At 36.9% G+C, this 25,694-nt stretch overlaps 1 protein-coding gene across 1 annotated transcript in view; it reads right to left on the bottom strand.

Annotated features, from left to right (window-relative positions):
- Positions 1-780: 780 nt before the first annotated feature.
- The window catches only part of DDX53 (DEAD-box helicase 53), a 53,461-nt gene continuing 28,547 nt past the window's right edge, over positions 781-25,694 (bottom strand). Inside the window, 1 exon segment of the mRNA XM_082375705.1 lies at positions 781-25,694. This exon segment is cut by the window's right edge and continues 18,115 nt beyond it. The gene's annotated coding sequence lies outside the window, so the exon portion shown is untranslated.

The raw sequence follows: 25,694 nt of genomic DNA, 5'->3' as shown, positions 1-25,694 counted from the left end.
CTTTTGTTTTTAAAAATAGCTTTTAGGATGGTGCCATTCCTCAAGGTACCTGAGGGCCCAAGTAGGGACACCTAAAGCATAAACCTCCTCTGTGGTGGTAATTTTAGGATTCAGCCACACATGGCTTCTTCAGTTGTACAGATAAAATTACAATGTTTTAATGTTACCTCAAGGCCTTAATTTAGGAATTGTAAACCTTTGGTTTCCATGCTAGAGAAGGAATCAGTAATAACTTTAAAATACCCTTGAGTTTGCCTCTGCTCATTTATCTCCCAGATCTATACTTTGTTTTCTTTCAGTGATACCCTTTTTCTTCTAATAATTGACTTCTGAGATTAATTCTTGGAAGCATAGAGAAAATGAAAATTTGTCTCCTTGAAAACGGGCAAGTAATTTTTTTAAGAGAGAGAAATGAAAAGATGCAGTTATTGTTTTTAAAGCCAGCAGCAGCTTGTGCTGGCAATAAAGGAGAATTTGTGTGATGCTTTATGGAACTAAAAGTTTTGTCTTTGCTTTCCCTGCACACTTAGAGAGCCTATTCATCTGTTCTTTCAACAACCAGCATTTTTATAAACATGAAAAACACAGCCAAAAAATCTCAAACCCTTAATTGCTGTTGAAACAATCTGTAGGAAAAACACAAGACTGATGGTGTATACACTGAACTTTCGTTGCTCTGTAACAGTGTTAGAAGAGAACAAACACCTTGAGATGGCACCAATTTTGATCAAATTTTTTCTCGGGGAGTGCGTACAGGAGCAGTCCCATGAGTTTGCATGAGATGTGAATTGAGTTTCCTAAAAAGGATAATGGGAATCTAGAAAGTAATTCTCTGCTGTGTATCACACAACAGACTTGCTCGTTAAACACCACCCCAATCTGCTTCTAGTTGCCTTCCAGTGCCCCAAAGATGGGAATGTTAAAGATTACATTCCCAATTCCCTTGAAGCTGGTGTTTCTCATGTGGTCTGGCTTCTGCCAAAGGGATCTACACACACACACACACACACACACACACACACACACACACACACACACACAATGGAAATCAGAAAGGCAGAAGCAAGCATCATATGGCACATCCCAGCAGTTCTTTTGATAGGTATGGTGGTGAAGTCATTTGGTTCTTCTGAGACATGTGTGGAGAGGTTGCAGTGTCCAGTCCTAGTTTCATTGGCGTCAAGGAGAGGGCAGTGGCAAAAACATCAAGGCTTTTCCCTGACACAGTCCTGTGATGTGATTGGAATTTCTTTTGGTTGCATGGCCGTTGACCGTGTCATCCAAACTCATTTGCTCACGTCCTTCCGAAACTTCTTAAAACCTCTGGCCTCTGTAGGTTAGAAGGAAAATATAGCACCCAGGATAACTTTCTAAGAAGGATTCTAAGAAGGAAAGGGATATTGTGAACATGAGTGTAAATATTTTGGAAAGATTAAAGTGCATTTTCCATATGCTTCTCTGCATCACCCTAAACTGCCAAGCACCCTTGCCCTCTGCTGCTCTCTATGGATCTATCTCCAGTGCTTGTGTCTTATGTCCATATGATATTTGGAGTTCTTTAAGCTGAGGCAGCGTCCGGGCTCTATGTCCTACTAGCTATGTGACCTTTGGCTAGTCATCATCCCTCTCTGAGCCCACATTGTAAAACTACACCTTCCCCCTTCATATCTATGTACCATCCTGTTGTTTCTATTAAATGAATCAGTGAAAATAGATAGGAATCTTAATTTTTTGAGTTGCCCTGCTCTATCAAAACAAAGTTAACTCAACCATCTTACACATCTGTGTCCATGCATGAGTGTGTGCACACAGACACATAACGCACACATGTCTGACTATGTCAGGCTCCTTGGTTCTCTGTTGAGGCTGACATGAATTGTGTTTGGAGCCTGCAACTCGCAAGTACCTGCTGACCCCAGTCCCCTTATCATGTCCATCACTGGTTTCAGGAGAGGCCAGTATCACCTAGAGTATTTATGTTTACCATATAGGCTATTAAAAAGAGACCTATGAAGGAATGGTGAGGAAACCAGTGGAGAACCAAGGAAGCTGATAGAGCCAGGGTTTGCGCGTGCGCGTGTGTGTGTGTGTTTATGTGTGTACATGTATATGTTTATATGTGTGCATGTACATATGTGTGAAAGATGGTTGAGTCTGTTTTGATTTGATGGCACATCAAAATAGTTCAAATTAAGATACCCATTGGTTTTAACTGATTGATTATATATGAATTATATATGAATATGAATGGGGAAGGTGTGGTGTTTTACAGTGTCAAAACAGGATAAGGAACTTTTTTTGATTAAAAAAGATCATTATTTATTCCAGAAGTGTTTTCAAAAAGGAAAAGAAAGGTCTTATTGCCAGTGATTTTAAAGCAGAGTTGAAATATAATTGAGAAGGGACAGGGATCCACAATGTACTGGACAGGCAGCCATCTATAAAAACTGTTGTGACTGTAAAGGGAGATCTCTCATCAGTCTAGATTTTTAAAAATCATTTCCAAAAGAAAGATGGATTATAGAAGAAACAATAACCGTAATTACTTAATTCCTATGTGCGGGTTTTTTTTTTTTTAATTTCAAGGATAATGGTACTAAAAGCATAGCAAGTATAATGAAAATGACTAAGAGGAAAGTAAACTAAAAGATATCTAAGGAATAAGGCATGCCTAGCTGCTTTAAATGAATCTATCTTCAGAACTAGATGAATTACCTACAAGGATACAGAAACAGGTGTTTGCATATGATAAAAAAATATGTAGAACATTTTTGAGAATTTTGGAAAAAATATGTCTAACAGTCTCCATTCGCAGAATGCATATGCTACCAGTGACTATAAAACTAATTCTTGCTTGTTGAAATTACCAAATAGATTGTTAATAGATTGCTATTGAGCACTTAGTAAAGAAAACGATGATTACTAAGAAATAGCATAGGTTCACTAAACACTAAGTCATGCCAAATTCATCTTGTTGCACTTTTTAATTTGAGTTGTAGGTGGAAAGGTAAGAAAAAAACTCCATAGACATAATGTATTTTGATTTAATTAATATATTTCACAAAGTATTTTATGAAATCTATTAATAGAGAAAAAATGGAGAAATGTAGACTAGATGATATTCAGCAAAATGGATTTATGGTTTATCAAATAATTTCAGCTCCTTCCCCCACCCCATGCATGGTCCTTATTTCAAAACAAATAAAATGTGTAATATCTCTGCTCTTGGTCTTGTCCTACTCAACATTTTAATGATATGTATAATGACATAGAAGGCATACTTATCAAATTTGCAGATGACATAAAGCTTGGAGCAATAGCTAATACACTGAGTAACTGAATCTTATTTCAAAACAATCTTGACAGGCTGGAACTCTGGCCAAAGCTAACAAGATGAAGTTTAATAGTTATAAATGTTAAGTCCTGTGTTTAGGTTCAAAAAAAAATCAACTGTACAAATGCTGGATGAGAGGAACCAGTTATTGGAACCAGTTATATGGATCCAGTTATTTTTTGGCATATAACCTCAATACGAGCCTCCAACTTCCACTGATAGAAGCCTATTCACTGAAAAAATATTTGCTATATCCCCACTATGTACTAACTACATTCATTATCTTGTTTAACTGTTTATTCTTACTTTACAGATAAAAACAACCAAATGAATTTGTTCATCTGTATGCTGCTATTAAATCTTAGAACTGCAATTCAAATTTAGTTCTCCTAGTGCCAGGTTCGGCCTTCCAGTATACCTTTGCTACTCAGTGTGTGGCCCATAGATCAGCAGTTTGTTATAAATGTAGAATCTCAGGTTTCACCCCAGACCTACTGAATCATAATCAGAATTTGCATTTTAACTAGATCCTGAGGGGACATTTCTGCACAGTAAAATTTGAGAAGCACTGCATTGTATCACGCCTGCCTCAGGTTACCATTATAGAGACAAGAAAGTAACATCATTTGGGGAGCTGGCTGGTTGACCAGTGGCTTGAGTGGGCCTCATGGGATGGCATCATTTTTTTTAAAATCATGTCTGTCAGTAACCAGGTCTGCATTGGTTAGAGAGTACCTGAGAACTCTTACTCATTTCTGTATGCCAGATTTTAATATGGGATATTAATGAACTGGCAGGTCCAAGAGACATAATTAAGTGATGAGAGATGTTAGAAACAGATCCTAAGAAGAAATGAAGAAGTCATGAATGTATAACTTTGAGAGGCATCTTAGATAAGGTAGGATAATTTTTTTTGACTGTGCCTTGCAATATGTGGGATCTTAGTTCCCCGACCAGGGATCGAACCTGTGCCCCCTGCAGTGGAAGCACAGAGTCTTAACCACTGGACCACCAGGGAAAGTCCCTAGGTAGGATAAATTTTTTCAAGTATTTTGGGGTGATGTCATTGGGCAGAAGGACTGTTAACATTTCATTGATTCATCTTTTCCATTCTTTTATCTCATTTATCAAATATTTATTGAGCACCTCCTGTGTACATGGCATTGAAATATGCATATCATTAAAATATTAAGTAGGTTAAGACCATGGGCAGATATATTCTACCTTTCATTTGTTTGGGTTGGGGGGGAAGCCTACACATGGGGTTTGGTAAGGAGCCAGGCATTAAGATTACTATTGTGAATAAGAAAGACAAAGTGGCTGTTCTAAAGTAGGTAACAACCCAGTGATTACGTGGTACACAGTTCACTATGTGTACAGATGATATGCATGTAAATAAACGTATGCCAATATTATTTCAGAAACTTTTAAGTGATCTCCAGATAATAGACTTGGAGGAAGCTAGGTTAGTTTGTGGTTTTGGAGGACCTTCTTACCAATGACAACATACAGCAATGAAATGGATAGTGAGCCCCTTATCACACACATGTTCCAGTGCAGGCTAGATGACTCATCAGGGAAGATACGGAGAAGAATTTACAAGTAAGAGATTGGAGGGGATGTTCTCCAAGTCTTGACCATCCTAAAAATCAAGGCCATGGTTGACTCTGATTTTATAGGTTTGTAAAGAAATATTTTTGTTCCTTATCACTATGGTCCTTCCTATAAAAGAAAACAAAATTGCTATTTTAAAATGTCTGTATTATTAGTGTTTCTCCCTCTTCCCCCACCCCTTACCCCCTTTCATAATTGCATGCATAAATCAACCCCAGGGTAAATTGTGGCTGTAATTAAAACAATATATTAGCTTAATCACAAATAAATAGCCCCTCTGCTGTTATCTCAAGATCGAACTATGTGATGATGGCTAGAGTACCTTTTCTCCTCTGTGCCACTCTCAGCTGTGGCGGCAGGCTGAAAAGTAACTGATTGGTTACCATGGTTTCCAATGGACGCAATGTAGCATATAATTATCGCATACAGGTATCATTACTAAATTTTGTATGGCATTTTGATGTAATTCAGTAAATAATTTGAGTCATAGCTGTAGAAGGAGGTGCAACTGCTTACAGGGTAACATTTGAAGGAAATTACATAAAAAATACTTTTTTCTCTACAGCTTACCTATCGGGGTGCTGATGAATAAAATTTGGTAGTGGTTCTAATTGCTTTGCTCCTATCACAAGAAAAATTGGTAAAAGGAGGTTTCAGGTCTGCCTTGATAGGTAAAGTAGTGTTGATTCAGGTACTAAATGAAGCAAAACCCTTTATTTGGTTTTTAGCATGGTACTTAGTGACTCTTATTTCTTTGGGCTTGTACATCTTTAACAATGAAATAAAAACGCTTGCTTTGTGAAACATAATGGAGAAGAGAGAGAAACTTTTAAACCAATCTACCATCTCCTCCCTCCCTACAGATTCCAGAGCAAGTTTCCCCAATTTGTCACCGAGCTCTAACTAATTAAGGAGTTGTCACTTTCCTGGCCTTCTCTCAGTGCTGTGCACACTACAGGGTATAAATGTGGGTGTGAGGGTAATCCTTCATTATATATTCAAGGGAACTGCCAAGTGTTTCCATTTGTATTGTTATCATTTGAAGAGAAATCATTTCAATTTATTTTAATAAAAGGCAAGCAGACATGTATCTGTGTTAAACTTCTTCATGCCTTTGATAACGCCCACTCTTAATCGATTTTCCCAATGACTTGCTTTCTGTATTACCGTGTGAGAAAGCCAAAGTCTTAACTAAGTCACAAACTGGTTACCAGCACATGAAAATGGAGAAGGACTGATGCAAAATTGTTCTTAACCTTTCTACGAACTATGTGTCCTTCTGTTACGTTTTCAATTCATCAGGAATAATCTGGGATACTCGTGGGAATCTTCTCATCGACTTCCCTATCTCGTATGTTCTTTTCAAATATATGTGTGACATTATGTGCTCTTTGTTATTCAAGATGATGTGGGGTGGGTACAGAGAAGTACAAGAAAGGGGTATTATACACAGTTCTTTCTCAAGTCTACTAGAGAGAAATGAGAAGCACACACAATATAGGCAGCATAGTAGTAGGGACACAGACATTGTAATGTAGCTAAAGTGGGTTTAACACCTTCTCCCATTTTACCTACAGTGCTCATTCACCTCTCTTGGCCTCTGTTCTCTTATATGTCAAATGGGGATACTCAAAGCTGGCTAAGAGGGTACATGCAAGGACTCAATCTGATAAAATAGTATGTAAACTTTATAAATACTGTACTTGGCACATAAGGGGTATTCGAAGTAATACAACAAAAATAATGATGGTCAAATGTTTTACAGAGATATTGAGCATTTTGCAGTTGGATGGGAAAAGGAATTGGAGTGTTTAGGGAAGACATGGATTAAGTAGGGTTTCATCTTGAACGGGTAGACTTGAATGGGTAGACATGCTTCAAAGGTGTGGAAGCAAGGGGAGTGTTTCAGGTGAAGGAAATAGCATATGCATATATGTGGCTATCTTCCCAATTGATTTTTTCCTCTCAATTTGACCTTTTTAAATCTCAATTATGATAGAATTGAACTGTGGTTTATTTTTTAATCTGTTTGCATTTCCTTATCTGGAAGGTCATGTTAAGATTTTGTTTGTTATGTTGTTTTCTTGTTATTTAAAAAATTAGTGAACACATTCTCTATTTCCCACCACGTATTCGGTGAAAATATCCTATGGCACCAGTCCCAGGACTGCCAAGAGAGCAATACACAAAGAGCCAAGTGTAAGCAAAATTTGGAAAGTGGAAGTCTCCTGCAGCAGTTTGTCTTTGGCGCATTCTGCTCCTATGTTCCCCCTTTCCCCATTCCTTATGGTTATTCCTTTTATCTAGTAGCTTTATATTGCACCTTGCCTGTGCTCTCCCACTCCATTAAAGCAATTTGATAAATGCATATCACTGAGCCCAAATGATGACTGGCCATAAATGTAGTAGCACTCAGGGAGTTTTGGCATTTTCAGAGTCAGGCCAGAAAGAAAAATCAAACACTTCATGGTAGGCCCTGTTTTAGGTGATAACTCAGTACTCCTTAAAGTATTGTATCATGGTGAAAATCAACCTCCGCTTTGAATAAGGCAGGTAAGCTAGACATCTGTATTTAAATTGGGGGCAGTAGCTAGTCCAGTTGAGAATGGGTATTGAATGCAGTATGTTTTTGAGACGACAGTGCAGTTAAATGGACTTTGCCCTTGGGAATGGCCCTTCATGGATATCATGTTGGTGTGAGAGGCAGCTATGACTTCAGAGTTATGGAAGTGCATCTTTCCCTGTTCCTGTCCCCATTGTATCTACTGAGACACGCTCTGAACATGAGTGTGTTTCAAGTGAATGGTGCTGAGGCAGACTAGTGTTTAAGTAATCTGGTTTGGAGATCTGCAATAGACACTGCGACGTACTTCCCCGACCTCTCTTCGCCGAAGGATTTGTTTTATCAGTTGCTCTGAGGGTTGCCAGCAAATAGCCTTCAATTTCCAGCTTCTTCAGGAATTGCCACAGTTGTGGAAGACAGTCTTGTCTAAAGTCACACCCTTTCCTGAGGTGGCTTACATCCACTGGCAGATTGATGTGAAAGTACGAAGGCATGGCCACCTTGGCCTACCTCAGGGCCACTTTGTGGGGCCAGTTGAGCTCCAGAGTTCAATGTGGGTTTGGCTGAGGCTGCCATTTGGCCTGGATTGTAGCTTGACCTCTCTCTCTGCCCACTCCTGCTTTCTTCCCTCCCTCCCAAAAGTGTTGGTACCAAGGATACTCCCTAAATAAACACCCTGCATTCACCGAAACTTTATCTCAGAAGGGGATTACTAGGGAACCCAAATTGCACCAAGATCTTTTCCTTTAGGTTAAGTCAGTTCCCCAGCCAGTGTAATGTAGCGCCCTGGTATGCAATGAAGGAGATTAAGTTGTATTGAGATATTCATTCTTGCAGCATTCAACGTGACTAGGCCTGGCCTAGAGCGAATGGAAGCCCAGGTGCCATCCAGAGTTGCTAAATACCTTGACCACTTATCCCAGGTGCTATGTAAACACTTTTATTTTCTATATGATCTATTCCATTTAAAGGTTGAAAAAAGGCACTGTGTTTTCACGAATTCTCCAAAGAGCCCATGTTATTCCTAGGAGGTAGAGTTAGTTTTTGCCATTAGACATTATCACCTCAAGGTTGACATAGTTATCAGTTAAACAATTGAACACTGAAAGGAAGAGCCTAGAATTCTGAGGGGCTGAGACATATGATAGTTAAGTTTTGTTTGGGGAATAATAAAAGGTGGGAGTTTATACCGAACATGGAGAAATGTCAAGTTAAGGAGACTACATATTCTTTACAAATAAATCAAAATAGCTGAAGTTCTCATTTAGACTGTGTTCTGCTGTTGCTTTCTTTTCTACCACCCACTCAGGTTTCTTCATCTCCAAGAGCTGCACATAGCATTTTTCATAATACATTATATTAATTTCATAGCTACGCTTTAAATAGTGGCACAGCTGCAGTTGTCATTGAACAGTGTATGAAATAACCTTGGAGTAGTAACTGTTATATATTCTTAGTGTGGTTTCGGTTTAATTGCATATGGGCTTTGCCTTAACTCATAGAAGGCATTTGTATAATCCTCACTAATAACTGTAATTCCAGAAGTTAAAAGTTATAATAAGAGTTTACATTTTGATAACACTGTTCATACTAGTACCTGAAGTACTTTGTAAAAAAAAAGAAAAAAGAAAAGAATTCTAAAGGTCAAAACTTCTATTCTTTGGGTTTTAAATATTTGTAGGCGTTTGGATAGAAAGAGTTACTCCGAAGTCATTTGGGGATAGAAAAGGGTTTCTCTTTGTTTACTTTAGCTCCTAACAAGGTTACCTCCTTTAGAACAGGAAAGAATTTCATGGCAGTGTTGGCAGGGTAGGAGTAATCTTGCACATATTTAAACTATTCTTGAAGCTATTGCAATATTATATTTTAAGCTATCTACCAGTGGTGTGCTGGAGTTGGTTCCCACCACCTTGAGAGAGCTGACTGTGGTACATCTATTCTCAATGCTGTGTCTAGTAACATCATATTGACAGCTTAAAATTAGCTACGGTAGGAGCATTTATACCACTGCAAAAGTTAAAAGAATCAGGACTTTCCCCTACCCTATCCCAAGGGAACCAATTGTTAAATGTTTACCAGTATGTTACCGCCATCTACTCATCTCCTTCACAGTATAAATTATAGTCTTATATGGAGAATGTTTAAAAGACCTGGTATAGAAAATGCAAAAGAATGGGCAATTACATCCTTTCTAAAGTTCAAATGCATCTAGAACCTGGAATCTTGGTGAAGGCTGGATGAAGTCACAAGTTTTGGGTAACTTCAGAGAGGTAACTCCCCTGCATCTTATCCTATGCCTCAGACCCAACATTTTCCAACATTAATGCCTCCTTTTAGGTGTTTTCTATGGCCAAGTTTATATTCACTCTAAGAAAGAAAACAAAGCGTTTTCCTCAGGAGGTTGAGGTGACTTCCCTTGGCTTTTGAGTTTTAAGATATTGTACCTGAAGTGAACAAGAATGACTTGATTGATATGTTATTACGCTCACTTGAATTTTGGCACAAATCATTTACTTAGCTCTAAGGATGTTGGTTCAGGGTGGAGCCAGAGGGTGATGAAGGAGTATCCAGTAGTTGTGGGATAGGGAGAGACCATGATCTGTCAATTCAGAAAGGTGGTCAGAAATCTGGAAATCCCATCTCTTTTCTGTGAAGCCATCCTCTTTCCCTGCTCAGGGTGTGTGAAGTCTAGCATCATAATAAGACACACTGGAACACATTAAATTTTGCAGGTAATACAGCCACAGTTTTAATATAAGATGTGAAATGTTCCATGTATTTAAGCTTTGACTATTACATTTGAGAACATTTGAGAGGTTTATAGTCAGTATATGCCCTCCATATTGCTCCTCAGTGAGTCCTCGATAGTTCTTTACCTTAATAGGGATGATTACCTCCATACAGGCAGTCCAAAGTATTATAAAAAGATTATGAATTTGGCAGTGTGGTTGATTGTAATATCTAAGTGTTGTACTATACAAAACAAATGAAAGCTTGGAGTAATAGGCAGTAAATAACATAATGACACACATAGAAGACTGTTAACCAGTGGCTAAAGAGGGCAAGATCACAGAAAATTCCTCTCCTGAAGCCTAATTAACTAAACAGAAAAAGTAGTTTATTTGTCCAAAAAAGGGTCAAAAATAAATAAGCAGAAACGGGGTGAGGAAACTAAGACAAGCTTACGACATCAATTTTTCTAGTTGAAAAATTATGTTCTAGTGCAGCAGAAAATAATACTTAGCAAAGGAGGATTCAGTAAAATCCTAAGAATTCACCTAAATACCACTGAATTTGGGGGAAAACATAGTAAGGGTATAATTAAACATTACTGGGAGAAATAAAAAAAGTCACCTTTGTGGCAGCATGCTCTTACATTCAAGGGCAAGAAGACTGCAAGTCTTGTTTTCCAAGGAAAAGTGCAAAGTTTAGAAAACAATCTGGGTAGACTGGGCCTTGGTACAGGATTTCAGAAGAGAAAGAAGAGCTTAAATTTCCCAACAAGTATTTTATACAGTCGAAGCCAAATGTTCACTCCTCCTCCATTCCCCATAAACTCAGGCAAAAAGTGAAGCACTCAAACTGAAGCTTAGAGGAGTAGGAAAAAGAATCTCAAATAAATTGTGAATGGTGTTGAGGGGAATTGACTCAAATGTATATCTGAACAGAGAAAGTATGAAATACATTAAGTGTAATACAGATGAAATTAACTATCAGTGTTCCACTGATAATACAGTGGGACAAAAACAGAAAAAAAATGAAAGAAGGAAAGAATGAGTGAAAATAGTAAAAGCAAAACCAAAACCAAAACCAAAAACCTAAGATACAGATGAAAGTATTCCAAAATTCTTCATGCTGTGGAAGAATTTACAAAGAATGTTGATCCAGTACAAGCAGAACAGAAGGATCAGAAGATAAAGAATAAGATGCAAAAAGAGATTGAACAGTAAGTAAGCAAATTGAGAACAAAGATAGCACGTTTCTAGCTTATGGATAAATGAGAAAGAAATGCTTAAAATGAAATTTTAGTATAAAATCTGGAGAAGAAAAATATTTAGAGATATAATAGAGGAAAATTTCCCAGAAATAAAGATTAAAAACTAAAACTTAAAGGAGTGTACCTCATAGAAAGAAAAATTATTTAGAATCAATGAAACTGAGACATATTCTGGTTAACCCATTGTACTGAAGGGTAAAGATGCAATTCTTAAAGAGTCACAGTTCTTCATATATTCAGGCAGAAAAATTAATTCACAAGTAGAAAAAATCAGAGCAGTCTCATAGTTCTTCATAGAAACATTTAATGTCATAAGACAATGGTGAGATTCCTACGAGTTCCAACAGAAAAGAAAGTGGAACCCAAGAATATTACATATAGCCAAGTAATTATTCAAAAAAATTCATAGCAGCCAATCCCAGACTGCAAAGAACTTGGGAAGTTCTTAGAAATCAAAACAAAAACTCTCAGAAATAATATTCAAAAATTAGATTAAACATCTTAGAGATTAGAGCTGCAGATGGAATGCTTATGGGCAGTGGGAAGAGAGAAGTGTTAAGCGTGATAACCACCTTACCTTCCATAGTATCTGGTCACATCTAAAATTGAAGCAGGTACATTAAAAAATAATGATTCCAAACTTTAAATGTTTTCTAAATTTTTTTCCTTAATATTTTCAAGTGTGGTACTATTGATATTTTCTGCTGGATAATTCTTTGTTGTGGGGGCTCTCTTTTGCCCTGTGGGATGTGTAGCAGCCCCCTTGGCCTCTACCCACTAGATGCCAGTAGCACCCAGTTGTGATGTCAAGAAGTGTTGTCAGAATGTTGTCAGATGTTCCCTAGGGGACAAAATTTCTCCTATTTGAGAACCACTGCATTAGGTGGGTCTTTTAGAAAGAAATGATTTTTGTGACAAAGGAACAGTTATATTCAGCATTTCCTTGAGTTTCACTTTTGTTATATTTTAGTGGAATTAAATTTAGTATTTCAAAAAAGTAGCTTATTATATATATGAATCTATTAAAGAAATTTTGACTATGTCTATCAATCAGTCAATTATCTACTTATTATTTATCTCTCTCTTCAACTTTTTATTTTATATTGGAGTATAGTTGATTAACAATGTTGTATTAGTTTCAGGTGTACTATTTATCTCTCTTTGTATCCGTGTATATGTACAGGGACATGCTCATAAATGATAAGACTAGTTACCTGGTTGATGACATTTTAGCTTAATTGCTTTTTAAAGTATTTCTTGATTTTTTTAAATGTTAGCAAAATACATGTTTTGGTAAAAAAATAAAACTGTTGCTCTTAATATTATATAGATATACTTCATTTTATAATTCATTTATTTATAACAAGGCCTGGTCATAACATCTTAAAAATGCCTTTAATACATTCTACTTTGTGAAATTCAACTGAATAATTGAAAAATGTGTTAAAAGATTGTAATACAAAATTTCCAAAACAGCCCAAATGCCCTATTAGTAGAAAATCAGCTTAATAAGTTATGATATAGCCTATGCAATAAAATTATAGTCACCTATTGATAAGATTACAGATGACTATTTATTACATGGAAAGTTATTAATATTATGTTATATGAAAAAAGTAGGTTTTTAAATGTCCCTACTATATTATTCCTAGTTTATATAAAGTGTTATATAGGTGTAAAAAAGACTGCCACTGTACACATCAAGGTTTTTAATCTCCAGGTGATGGGTGGCTTTTATTAATTATTCAGAGTATTTCGATTTTCTATTTTCTACATTGGGAACTTTATTATAATAATATTATAGCTGTATTGTTTGTAATAAGAAATGTTATAAAAATACCTTTAACCTCAAAATGAAGATACTATCATAGATATCCAGGCTCTCCAGGTACACTTGACTCCCTATATTAAAATGTTACCCTAAATTTCCTCTTAACCTTCTTTGCTCAAGATTACATGATGAGAATGGACATTAGACAAAATGAATTTACAGGAATGAATGTTGATAATTTATTTTGGACCAAATAGTTGTATGAAAATCCAGTATAATGGAACAGACCTTGAGAATAGCTCCTCAGGAAGAACAGCGACATCAAAATCCCAAGGAAGAGAAGGTGGGCGAAAACATTTCAATACCTAGCTTACATATGTGGAAGAGGGACAGACAGGACTAACCAGGAGAGGAGGGATGGGCTTGGGGGTGACGTACCTATGTGTTGGGAAACCATATGTAACCAGTTTTCTGCTTCTTCACCTTGCACGTGGGTGTGCCAATGCATGTACAGACGATGGGTGTGCAGAACCCTACAAAGAATGCAATAAAGCAGTCAGCTCCAACACTCATGGAACCCTGTGTCCATCAGAGATGCCTCATAGAATTTCTGGAGCATTTTTTTCTGAAAACATTTATCTTAAAACACTTATTTTATAAATGAATCTTATTTTTTCTTGTTCATATAATGAATACACACATTTATACATATATGTACAATCATATGCATACAATCATATGTTTGTGGTCACTTGTATAGTAATGGATACTTTGGCAATTATAAGCCATCACTCTTCAACTTAATAATTTTCATAACTTTGGCCATTACAAAGTATATGTCCTTAAATCAGGATTTATGAACCTTATGTTTATATTTATATAACTAAAAAGAAAAGTGAAGACGTGGGAACTGAGAAACCTGACTTCTATGCTTGAAATTGCCACTATTATTCATGAAGTAGTGATTTCTTCATCAAAATAAAAAGATTGGCTTAGTTACTTTCAGTTTCAAGAAGGAAAAACGTGGTCTAGGCCAAGTACATGACATACTTGTGGTGACATAGTCAATAGCAGAGTTTACACTAGAATCAAATACTCTGATTTGCGGCCAAGAGTGGGGACCACCAAATGTGTAGTCTCTTTCATGCGTGCAAAGTACCATAATGTTTTTTCTTTATTCTGTATCTTAGTTCACTACTGATCACCTTTGCCCTCATCTTTCAGGAAAGTCATCACAAGCATTATAGTCAACTGTACAGTGAAACCTCATGTTTTTCTGGAAAGTTGGTACCTACCTGGACACTCTATATCCATAACTATTTCTGGGTAAGAGTAGTGACCAGAAAAGGTACCTGCAGTTCAATGTCAGGGGCATGGACAGTAGAGTTTGACCTAACAGAATGCCCATGGCACTATTCTGACCCTCAGAATAGTGAAACTATGGAAATAAAAGCCTTTAAATTCAATGGGAAAAAAGTCATCCTGTGAACAAAGCAGTATTTATATTAATTTTTCTAGGCTCTGTTTATGTAATGATCCAATTATATTAGTTGCCTTAGACAGAGAACATAAGAACATAATACAGTGGAGCAACCTGAAATTATAGGTATGGGTATTTCTGTAATACCCGCCATACTCCCTTTACCCATTGACATTAGATCATCCTGGTTATTGTAAGTTGCTGTTAAGCTTCCGTTGCAAGATTTCTGATTTAAAATGAAAGAAAATGATAAAGTGCTAATTCTCACTAACCAACCATGAATTGTGTTTTGGGTATTGCCTTTGAATTTTTCTGAGCATTGTAATAGCCTTATAGATCTATTAAATTTCTTTGCTGATAGCAGCAGCATTTAAAAAAATACTTCACTTGCTCTCCTCTTTCCTTGTTACAACTGAGGACTGAAGAAGCTTAAGTTATGCAAAATGACTGTCATACACTGGTCACAAGGCAGGGAGCCCAAGTCCAACTACTAACTAATTGGAATGTCTGTTTAACCCAAAAGACAGGCAGATTTCTGCCAAGGTCTGTCTCTAAGTTTGTGATGATGTGAACATGTTCCTGAATACAAGGAAAGAAAAACGTTTGTCTCTAAGGGACAAATGAATTTTTATCTCTTCAAATAATTTTTTATTAAGGTTTACTGGGTTTAGTTTTTCTGCTTAGCTGAAATGTTGGTAGTTATTATACTTTTAAATACAAATTATTTTGTAGTTTAAATTAGCATTTTCTTCAGTAGGAAATGGGCAGGTGAAATTAGTTTACGTAGTTGAATATTTCTTTAAGCAATGTAAAATGCTTTTTCATGTGTAGCTACAATTATACATCTGAATTAAATATGACTCTTAATAAGGTATTACATCTACCTCCTTAAAGAAAAATGAAAAATTATTAATTACTACTTAAGAATAAACCAATAGCTTTGGGATTTAAGAGACTAATAATCCAAATTAATTATTTATTCAGTAAATCATCAAAATTTGTATTAAGCCTACTATGTGTCAGTTTGGAGATACAGTGGTGAAAAAGACAAAATCCATCATCCCACTATCTTTTTAGTCTAACTCATAAAAAGTAAGTCCTAAGCAAAGAGCCAAAGACCGTAAAATATCTGGGGAGTTCTGGTACTAGGTAAGGTTGAATAAGCAACTCCACTCTGTGTCTCCTGCTGAATACAGCTATAAAACTTGGACATAATGTATGGAGCAGTTATTTGAGGGCTCTGAAATGTAAACAGTAGCAGGCAGAAGGGGAAAGAAGATCAGAATTAAAAGTGGCACTGCTGGCAGTTAGTTTACCACTTTTTCTTCTTGAGTATTCCCCAGCCAGCATGAAGATAATGCAGCCTAAAACTCAGAAGCAGGCTTGGGGTGAAGAGGGAGAGCTCTCTGAGAGGACCTCTGTTTTTGGCTCTAGAAGCAGGAGAGAGGTCTCTTAATGCTGAGAGTTGGGCAATCTCCCACAGTTTTTTCTTTTCTTTCCTTTTCCCTTTTCCCTTTTCCCTTTCCCCTTTCCCCTTTCCCCTTTCCCCTTTCCCCTTTCTCCTTCCCTTCTCTCCATTCTCTCATGTGTCAGCCCAAGCAATCCCATAGCAGCAGATGTGAGAGTAACAAGGAGAACACACTAAGACATTGCGAGAGGGGAATCTTTCTCTCTGATGGAAAGAGTCAAGATCCCAAGAGGGTGAGAGCAAACACCTTTTGAAATTTTTCTTTCTCTGTACTCCTGTCACTTGGCCCTAAACACAACACAGGTGGCAGGAAATGTGTGGCAAAGTAAGATAAATAAACCCACAGCTTTTTGGCTAAAGTATCACCAAAAAAAGAGCGCCAGGGCACCAGAAAGTCCTGGGAAGATTGTAGAGACAGGAATTTGGGAAATCAGCCTCTTAATGTTTGTTGAGCCCCCAAACTCATCCATGACTGTGTGTGGATCTAACCCATGCAGCATACCGTAGACTTTGAGGACGGAACATGATAGACCACTGCCTAGATCCCAGACTGGCCACTGGGTGGTGCACATGAGGGACAGATCCAAACAGCACTGAAAAGGCTTTGAAATTGGAACATTGACACTGCAATCTACAGAAGGCTGGTCAGAACTTGTGGCCTGAACCCAACTGGGTCAATTACCTACTAAAGCAATAACAGAAATTCTCCATATGGTTTAAACATGATCCCAAGTCCTATAACCTGACATTCCAAATGTCCAGGATAAAATCCAGAATTATGCAGTATCCAGAAAAACCCAGGAAAATCTTACTTGCATGGGAAAACAGAATCAACAGACACCAACATTGAGATTACACAATTGTTAGAATTCTCTGACAAAGACTTTAAAGCAGCTGTTATAAAACTGCTTCAATACGTAGAGATGGCCACTCTTGAAAAAAAAAAAATGGCAAGACAGAAATGACAGCAAACAAATAGAATTGAAGAACAAATGGAAATTTTAGAATTGAAATACAAAATAACTGGAAGAGTTTAATAGAATGAAAATGAGAGAGGAAAGAATCTGAATTTGTAGGTAGGTCAGTAAAAATTATCCAATTTGAGCAGTTGAGTTTAGAAAAGATGAAAAAAAGTGAACAGAGTGTCAGGGACCTCTGAGATAATAACAAAGAAGTCCTTGTGTCATTGGAAGCCCAGAAAGAGTGAAGAAAGAATAATGTGCAGAAAAACATTTGAGGAAATAATGGTCAGAAACATCCCAGATTTGTTAAAAGACATGAACCTACTACAGATTCAGAAGCTGAGGAAACTCAAAACAAGATAAAGCCAAAGAAATCCAAACCCAGACACATCATAATCAAACTACTGAAAAGTGAAGTCAAAGAAAGAATCTTGGAAGCAACCAGAGAAAAACATAACCTTATTTATCGGGGAACAATTATTCATTTGAGAGCTGATTTCTCATCAGAAACCATGGATGGCAGAAGGAATTTGAACTTTTTTTTTTTTTAAGGAATTCCTTTATTTTAATTATTTATTTATTTTTTTAGCTGTGTTGGGTCTTCGTTTCTGTGCAAGGGCTTTCTCTAGTTGCAGCAAGCGGGAGCCACTCTTCATCGCGGTGCACGGGCCTCTTATTATCGCGGCCTCTCTTGTTGCGGAGCACAGGCTCCAGAAGCGCAGGCTCAGAAGTTGTGGCTCACGGGCTCAGTTGCTCTGCGGCATGTGGGATCTTCCCAGACCAGGGCTCGAACCCGTGTCCCCTGCATTGGCAGGCAGACTCTCAACCACTGTGCCACCAGGGAAGCCCAAGGAATTTGAACATTTTTAAAGAGATAAAAGAATTGTTCAACCCATAATTCTATATCTAGCAAAAAGAATTCTTCAGCAATAAAGGTGAAATAAAGATACTCTCAGATGAAGGAAAACTAAGAAAACTTGTTGCCAGAAGACCTGCTATGAAAGCATTGCTAAAGGAAGATGTTCAGAAAGGAGAGACATGATTCCGGAAGGAAACTTGGAACATCAGGAATGAAGAGAAACATAAATGGTAAATATCTGTGTCTATATAATAAGCTAGTCTTTTCCATTGAGTTGTTTAAAATGTTTGATGGTTGAAAGCAAAAATTATAATGTTGTCTGATGGGTTTTCAGTGTCAGTCAGTGTTAAACATAAGACAAATACAACATAAAGGGAGAGGGTAAAGGAACGTGTATGATGGATAGAGTTTTTCATACCATTTGAAATGGCAAAATATGGATTCAATGTAGACAAAAAAGTTCAGTATGTATATTATAATTCCTAAAGCCACTCAGAAAAAACCTACACAAGGAAATATATTTAAAAAGAAAATAGAAAAGTTAAAATGGAGCACTAAAAATGTTAAAATAACCTAAAATAAAGCAGGAAAGAGAACAGAGGAATGAAAAATAGATGGAAAAACTGAAAAGAAACCACATTTATATTTGGAGACCTCAATGCTCTTCTCTCAGTAATTGATAAAAACTCATAGAAAGTCAGCAAAGATGTAGAAGAATGAGCAATGTCATCAGTAAACTGGGTTTAACTGAGATTTGTAGACTATTCAATCAACAGTAGAATATACATTCTTCTGAAACACACATGGAATATTCATCAAGATAGACTTTCATGGGGCATAAAACAAAACTTAAATTTAAAAAGATTGAAATCATAAAAAATATGCTACTATGTTCTGACAATAAAGCAATCAAATTAGAAATAACAGAAAGATAAAAGGAAAATGTCTGATCACCTGAAATTTAAACAGCACACTCCTAAGTAATCCACAAGTCAACAATCCTCTTTACAATAGTATCAAAAAGAACAAAAAACTTAGGAACAAATTTAACCAAGGATGTGATAGAGAGATCTGTACACTGAAAACTATTAAGACATTAATGAAAGAAATTGAAAAAAAGAGACAAATATATGGAAAGATGTTCCATGTGCATGGATTGGAAGAATTAATATTGTTAAAATGTCCATACTACCCAAAGCAATCAGAGCTGCAAAGCAATCCCTATCAAAATTCTAATGACATTTTTCACAGGAATAGAAAAAACAATCTTAAAATTTGTGTGTAACCACAGAAGACCTCAAAGAGCCAAAGCCATCTTGACAAAAAAGAACAAACCTGGAGGCATCATACTTCCTGATTTCAAACTGTATTGCAGAGCTATATAGTGATAAAACAGTATGGCACTGGCATAAAACAGACATGTAGATCAATGGGACAAAATTTAGAGTTGAGATACAAACCCATGCATATATGATCAATTAATTTATAACAAATGAGCCAAGAATATGCAGTGGGGAAAAGATGGTCTCTTCAATAAGTGGTGTTGGGAAAACTGGATATCCACATGCAAAACAAAACTATATCCCTATTTTATACTATATTCAAACATCAAGTCAAAATGGATTAAAGACTTGAACATAAGACTTGAAACCATAAAACTCCTAGTGGAAAACATAGGGGATAAGCTCCTTAATATTGGGCTTGGTAATGAATTTTTGGAATTGGCATCAAAAGTACAAGCAACGAAAGCAAAAATAAACTAGTGGAAATATTTGCAAATGAAGCAACTGACAAAGGATTAATCTCCAAAATTTACAAGCAGCTCATGCAGCCCAATGTTAAAGAAACAAACAACCCAATCGAGAAATGGGCAGAAGACCTAAATAGACATTTCTCCAAAGAAGATATACAGATTGCCAGCAAACACATGAAAGGATGTTCAACATCACTAATCATTAGAGAAATGCAAACCAAAACTCCAATGAGTTATCACCTCACACTGGTCAGAATGGCCATCATCAAAAAATCTACAAACAATAAATGCTGGAGAGGGTGTGGAGAAAAGGGAGCCCTTTTGCACTGCTGGTGGGAATGTAAACTGGTACAGCCACTATGGAGAACAGTATGGAGGTTCCTTAGAAAACTAAAAATAGAAGTACCGTATGACCCCACAATCCCACTACTGGGCATATACCCTGAGAAAACCATAATTCAGAAAGAGTCATGTACCACACGTTCATTGCAGCTCTATTTACAGTAGCCAGGACATGGAAACAACCTAAGTGTCCATCGACATATGAATGGATAAAGAAGATGTGGCACATATATGCAATGGAATGTTACTCAGCCTTAAAAAGAAATGAAATTGAGTTAATTGAAGTGAGGTGGATGGACCTAGAGTCTGTCATACAGAGTGAAGTAAGTCATAAATAGAAAAACAAATACCGTGTGCTAACACATATATATGGAATCTAAAAAAAAAAAAAAAGGTTCTGAAGAACCTAGGGGCAGGACAGGAATAAAGACGCAGACGTAGAAAATGGACTTGACACGGGGAGGGGGAAGGGTGAGCCAGGAGGAAGTGAGAGAGTGTCATGGACATATATACACTACCAAATGTAAAATAGATAGCTAGTGGGAAGCAGCCACATAGCACAGGGAGATCAGCTCAGTGCTTTGTGACCACCTAGAGGGGTGGGATAGGGAGGGTGGGAGGGAGACGCTAGAGGGAAGAGATATGGGGATATATGTATATGTATAGCTGATTCACTTTGTTATACAGCAGAAACTAACACACCATTGTAAAGGAATTATACTCTAATAAAGATGTTAAAAAAAAAAGAAAATCAGTTGATGAATTCTACCATATTAACAATCTAATTTTAAAATGCCACATGATCATATCAACAGACATAGAAAATGCATTTGGCAAAATTCAGATGCATTATGAGAAAACTCTGAGCAAGCTAGAAATAGAAGGGAATGTCCTAGTGAAGGGCAGCTACAAAACTCCCAGAGCTGACATTATTTTCTCATGAAAGACTGAACACTTTCCTCCTAAGATCAGGAAGAAGGTAAAGATGTCCATTCTCACCACTACTACTCAATACTGTACTAGAAGTCCTGGATAGTGGAATAAAGAATGAAAAAGAAATAAAAAGTATGTAAATTGAAAGGAAAGAAATACAACTGTTTCTATTCCCAAACAACATGATTCTTTATGGAGGATATCCCAATATCTACAAAAACTTTCTGGAACTAATAAGTGAGTTTAATGAGGTCATAGGATACTAAGTAAAAAGACAAAAAATCAGATGTATTTCTATGTACTAGCAGTGAATGAAATTTTAAAAATAATAATTTTAATCACTCCAAAAATGAAATGCATATGTATAAACGTAACAAAACAAAGGATATGTATGCTGAAAACTATAAGGTGCTGATTAACAAAATCAGAGAAAACCTAAATAACTGGAGAACATACTGTGTTCATAGATTGGGAGACTCAACATAGCAAATATCTCCATTTTCTCTAAATTGATGTATATATTTAACACGACCCCAATCAAAATCCCAGCAGAAAATTTTTGTATATGTATTGGTTATCTATTGCTGTGTACCCAAAATGTAGTGACTTAAAACAATGTGCAGTTATTATCTCACAATTTGTGTAAAGCAGGAACCTGGACAGGGATTATCTGGCTTTTTTACGGGTCTCTCAGAGGCTGCAATTGAAATATAGTCTGGGCTATTGTCATCTTAAGTTTTGAATGGAGAAAGATGCACTTCTGAGCTTATGTGGTTGTTAGTAGGATTTTATTCTTTGTGGGCTGTTAGACTAAGGGCCTCAACTTCTTTGTGGTTATTGCCTGGAAGCTCTCCTCTTTTCTTTACCATGTGCGTTTTTCCAACATGGCAATTTATAAAGCTAATGAGAGAAAGAGAGTGCGAGAGAGAGAGACTGCTAAAAAGGATAAGTCAATCAGGGAAGGGTAATAGAAGCTGTTGAAAGGTAGGGTGGCCAGGGCAGGCTTCAGTGAGAGGATGGCTTTAGAGGAACTGCCCGAAGGAGAAGAGGAAATGACCCAAGTGTCTTCCTGCAGGAAGAAATTTTCAGTCAGAGGAAACAGCGAATGCAGAGGTCTGAAGTAGAAATACGTCTGTGTGGAGGTTTAAGGCAGGTCAAAGAGGCTAGTATGACAGGAGCAGAGTAAGCTACATGGAGGGAGGGAGGAGATGAATAAATGGGGGTAACAGGTGGCTGGGGCAGATTTGCTGGATGAATGTGCCAATGAATCTATAGCAAAACTTTCATCATCTTCTACAATATATGTTAATGTTTATTAATCTTTACGTTGGAGAGAAAATTATTTTTGTGTCTTACCTGATACACTTGTCTGCAATTTTATACTGTTATTTTAGCTTGGTCTACCTTTCAAATGGCGTCACTATCTCTTAGTTGCTCATCATCATTTTTAGCAGTTGACGTTGGTTATTAAATTGTTCCTTAGTTTTTCAATTTTCTTTCTCTGTGAAGATCTTAGTTTGCAACGCAGTCTCCATCGTTGCCATTCTTGTTTCTGGACTCTTTGACGGTTCCCCAGCTCCTCCTCTGTTGTGCAGCCTTGCACAGGACTTGAAATTTCATTAGGAATCCTACCTGAGGGTGTACATAATGACCAATATATTCTGTTGCAAGTTTGAAGAACACAAAAGTAAAGCCCATGTATTTTTAGTTAATAAAAAAGCCTGAACTTTCATGAGAAAAGGGATATTTTACCAGCTTTAGGGATAGTTAATTTTTTAATTGATACTCAGCTCTTGAAACTGCTACCTGAGGGGACTTCCCTGGTGGTCCAGTGGTTAAGGCTCCATGCTTCCACTGCATGGGGTGTGAGTTCGATCCCTGGTCGGGGAACTAAGATCCCACATCTTAGCCAAAAAGGGAAAAAAAAATGCTACCTGAGGTGAACACAATGCGCTGGTTCTTTTTTTTCCCCCCCCCTCAGTATTTCTTTCTTTTTTTTTTTCCTCAGTATTTCTTTCTTTTTTTTTTAACATCTTTATTGGAGTATAATTGCTTTACAGTGGTGTGTTAGTTGGACTTGTCAGTGACAGAATATTAGTTTTTCCTCTGCTCTTCTTGTAGACTTAATGCTGAATATTTATGATTTTTTAATACATGGAACTCCCTCAATGTAGCTGAAAAAAATCAAAATGATAAGAGATGATCCAAGTTGAAAATCTTTTTCAGATGTTTAAAAAAAAACAGTTTTAGTATATGAATAATGATGTGCAATATAGAAACCATTTATTTCACTAAGTGCTAAAAACAACATGTGTCAAGAAGATAAAGGTTACTTTCCCATCTTCCAGAGCTGAAGCAGTCCTGAATGGACTGTTGGAGATGTCTTTTATTGCCAAGGAAGACGGGGGACCTTGTTCTTGACAGTGGTAGGTTCTAATCCAAGAAATTAACTATCACCACACTGAAAGGGAGGCAAAATCCTTACAGATCCATTTAGTACATTCATCTCCCTCTCTTCAGACTGTCCCATGCTGGGTATATGCCAGACAGATAAGAGCCTATCTTATTTTTAAAGGCCTGTTTCTTCTCCCAGGAAGAATTTCTCTATGGGAGGGGCGTTGCCCCTGGATTATTAAATAAGCACACCACAATGGCTGCTTTAGAGAGAACGTTTTCTCTTTGGGAATTCTATCAGATAAACTTTTCAGATTGGTTTTCATTAAATGCTAAAACAAAAGATGAGGTTTTACATACAATTTCCTGCTGATATATATCTATACATACAGATATATATATATATGATATATATATAGGGTATACATTGGAGATATATATATATATATATATATATATATGCTATATATTGTATCTAGCATTGAATTAAAAAAATTTTTTAGTTGAAGTATAGTTGATTTACAATGTTGTGTGAATTACTGCTGTACAGCAAAGTGATTCAGTTACACGTATATATACATTCTTTTTTTAATATTATTTTCCATTATGGTTTGTGATAGGATATTTACAAACATATATACATACATCGTGCGCACCAGAGAGCAAGAGCAAGAGAGAGAGAGAGATATCAAGGAATTGGCTCACACAATTGTGGAGGCTTGGCAAATCTAAAATCTGATAGGGAAGACCCAAAGAAGAATTGCAGTTTGGTGCAAAGGAAGTATGCTGGCAGAATTCCTTCTTGCTTGAGGGACATTCAGTCTTTTTTTATTAAATTATTTATTTATTTATTTATTTATTTATGGCTGTGTTGCGTCTTCGTTTCTGTGCGAGGGTTTTCTCTGATTGCGGCAAGCGGGGGCCACTCTTCGTCGCGGTGCGCGGGCCTCTCACTATCGCGGCCTCTCTTGTTGCGGAGCACAGGCTCCAGACACACAGGCTCAGTAGTTGTGGCTCACAGGCTCAGTTGCTCCGCGGCATGTGGGATCTTCCCAGACCAGGGCTCGAACCCGTGTCCCCTGCATTGGCAGGCAGATTCTCAACCACTGCGCCACCAGGGAAGCCCCAGTCGTCTTTTTTTTTTTTTTTTTTATTAAAGGCCTTCAACTTATTGGATGAGACCCACTTACATTATGGAATTAATCTGTTTTCCTCAAAGACCATCTATTTAAATGTCAATCTTATCCAAAAACCACCTTCACACAGAAACATCAAGAGTAATGTTTGACCAAACATTTGGGCACTGTAGCCTAGCCAAGTTGACACATAAAATTAACCTTCATAAGTTTATTAATAATTTGGCTTAAATTGTTCATTAATATTATTTATGTTCTTACAAAAGCTGTTAGCTTGATTTATTCCTTTTGTTAGGTTATTTAATGTCAAGTTTCAGGAGATTAAAAATTTTATTTAAATGAATAGCTATATCTTGGTTAAAAAATATTGAAAACATACCATGTAAAAGGTGAGCAAAAGTTAGGACATGAAATATAACTTTTCAAAAAAGTCCAGATTAAAATGCAGTGCAGAGATATTTGTGATTTATGAAGTGTATTTGCTGTTGAAATGTTACAGATTCTAATCCTAAATGATGACATGAAATTATTTCTAGCTATTTTCTAGGGCCACTGCTAGCCCTAGATGTGATGATGAAAACTCAGGGGAACTCTCTCACTTAGAAATTTATTCGAATTTACCAGTTAATTCTGAGGAGCTTTTTCTTTAATAGGGCCCAGGACTGAAGTGGACCCATGTGTGGCACCTGATGGCATTTTTCCATAGAAGGCTTTAGAAAACCAGCCTGGAGTTGTTCCATAGTTAGATTCTCATCTTCTGGTGACATTTCATCATAAAAGTATCCCACAGTCAGGCCCGGGCATGGTTAGTGGCCCTCAAGAGGGTGAAGTTTGCCAGTAATAGCTGCATATAAATAGTCAATTATATAGAGGGGATGGTTCAAATGGAATCTTCTCAGGAGGAATAAACTTTGAGATGAGAAAAGAACAATGACTAGATATTCTTTGTATAAGAAATTGAGAAGTGGCCCTCAAAGCAATATCAAGCTGGCCTCCAGAGAGCTTACTGCTTGCTATAAATTGCCCAAAATTTAAGATGTTAATGTCTGTATCACATCCTGGGTTTCCTCCTTCATGCAATGAATACC

Source organism: Balaenoptera borealis, assembly GCF_965194805.1.
Source record: "Balaenoptera borealis genome assembly, chromosome: X".
In the NCBI taxonomy this organism is placed as follows: domain Eukaryota; kingdom Metazoa; phylum Chordata; class Mammalia; order Artiodactyla; family Balaenopteridae; genus Balaenoptera; species Balaenoptera borealis.
The sequence above is the reverse complement of the archived record's forward strand: the minus strand, read 5'-3'. Positions and strand labels throughout refer to the sequence as shown.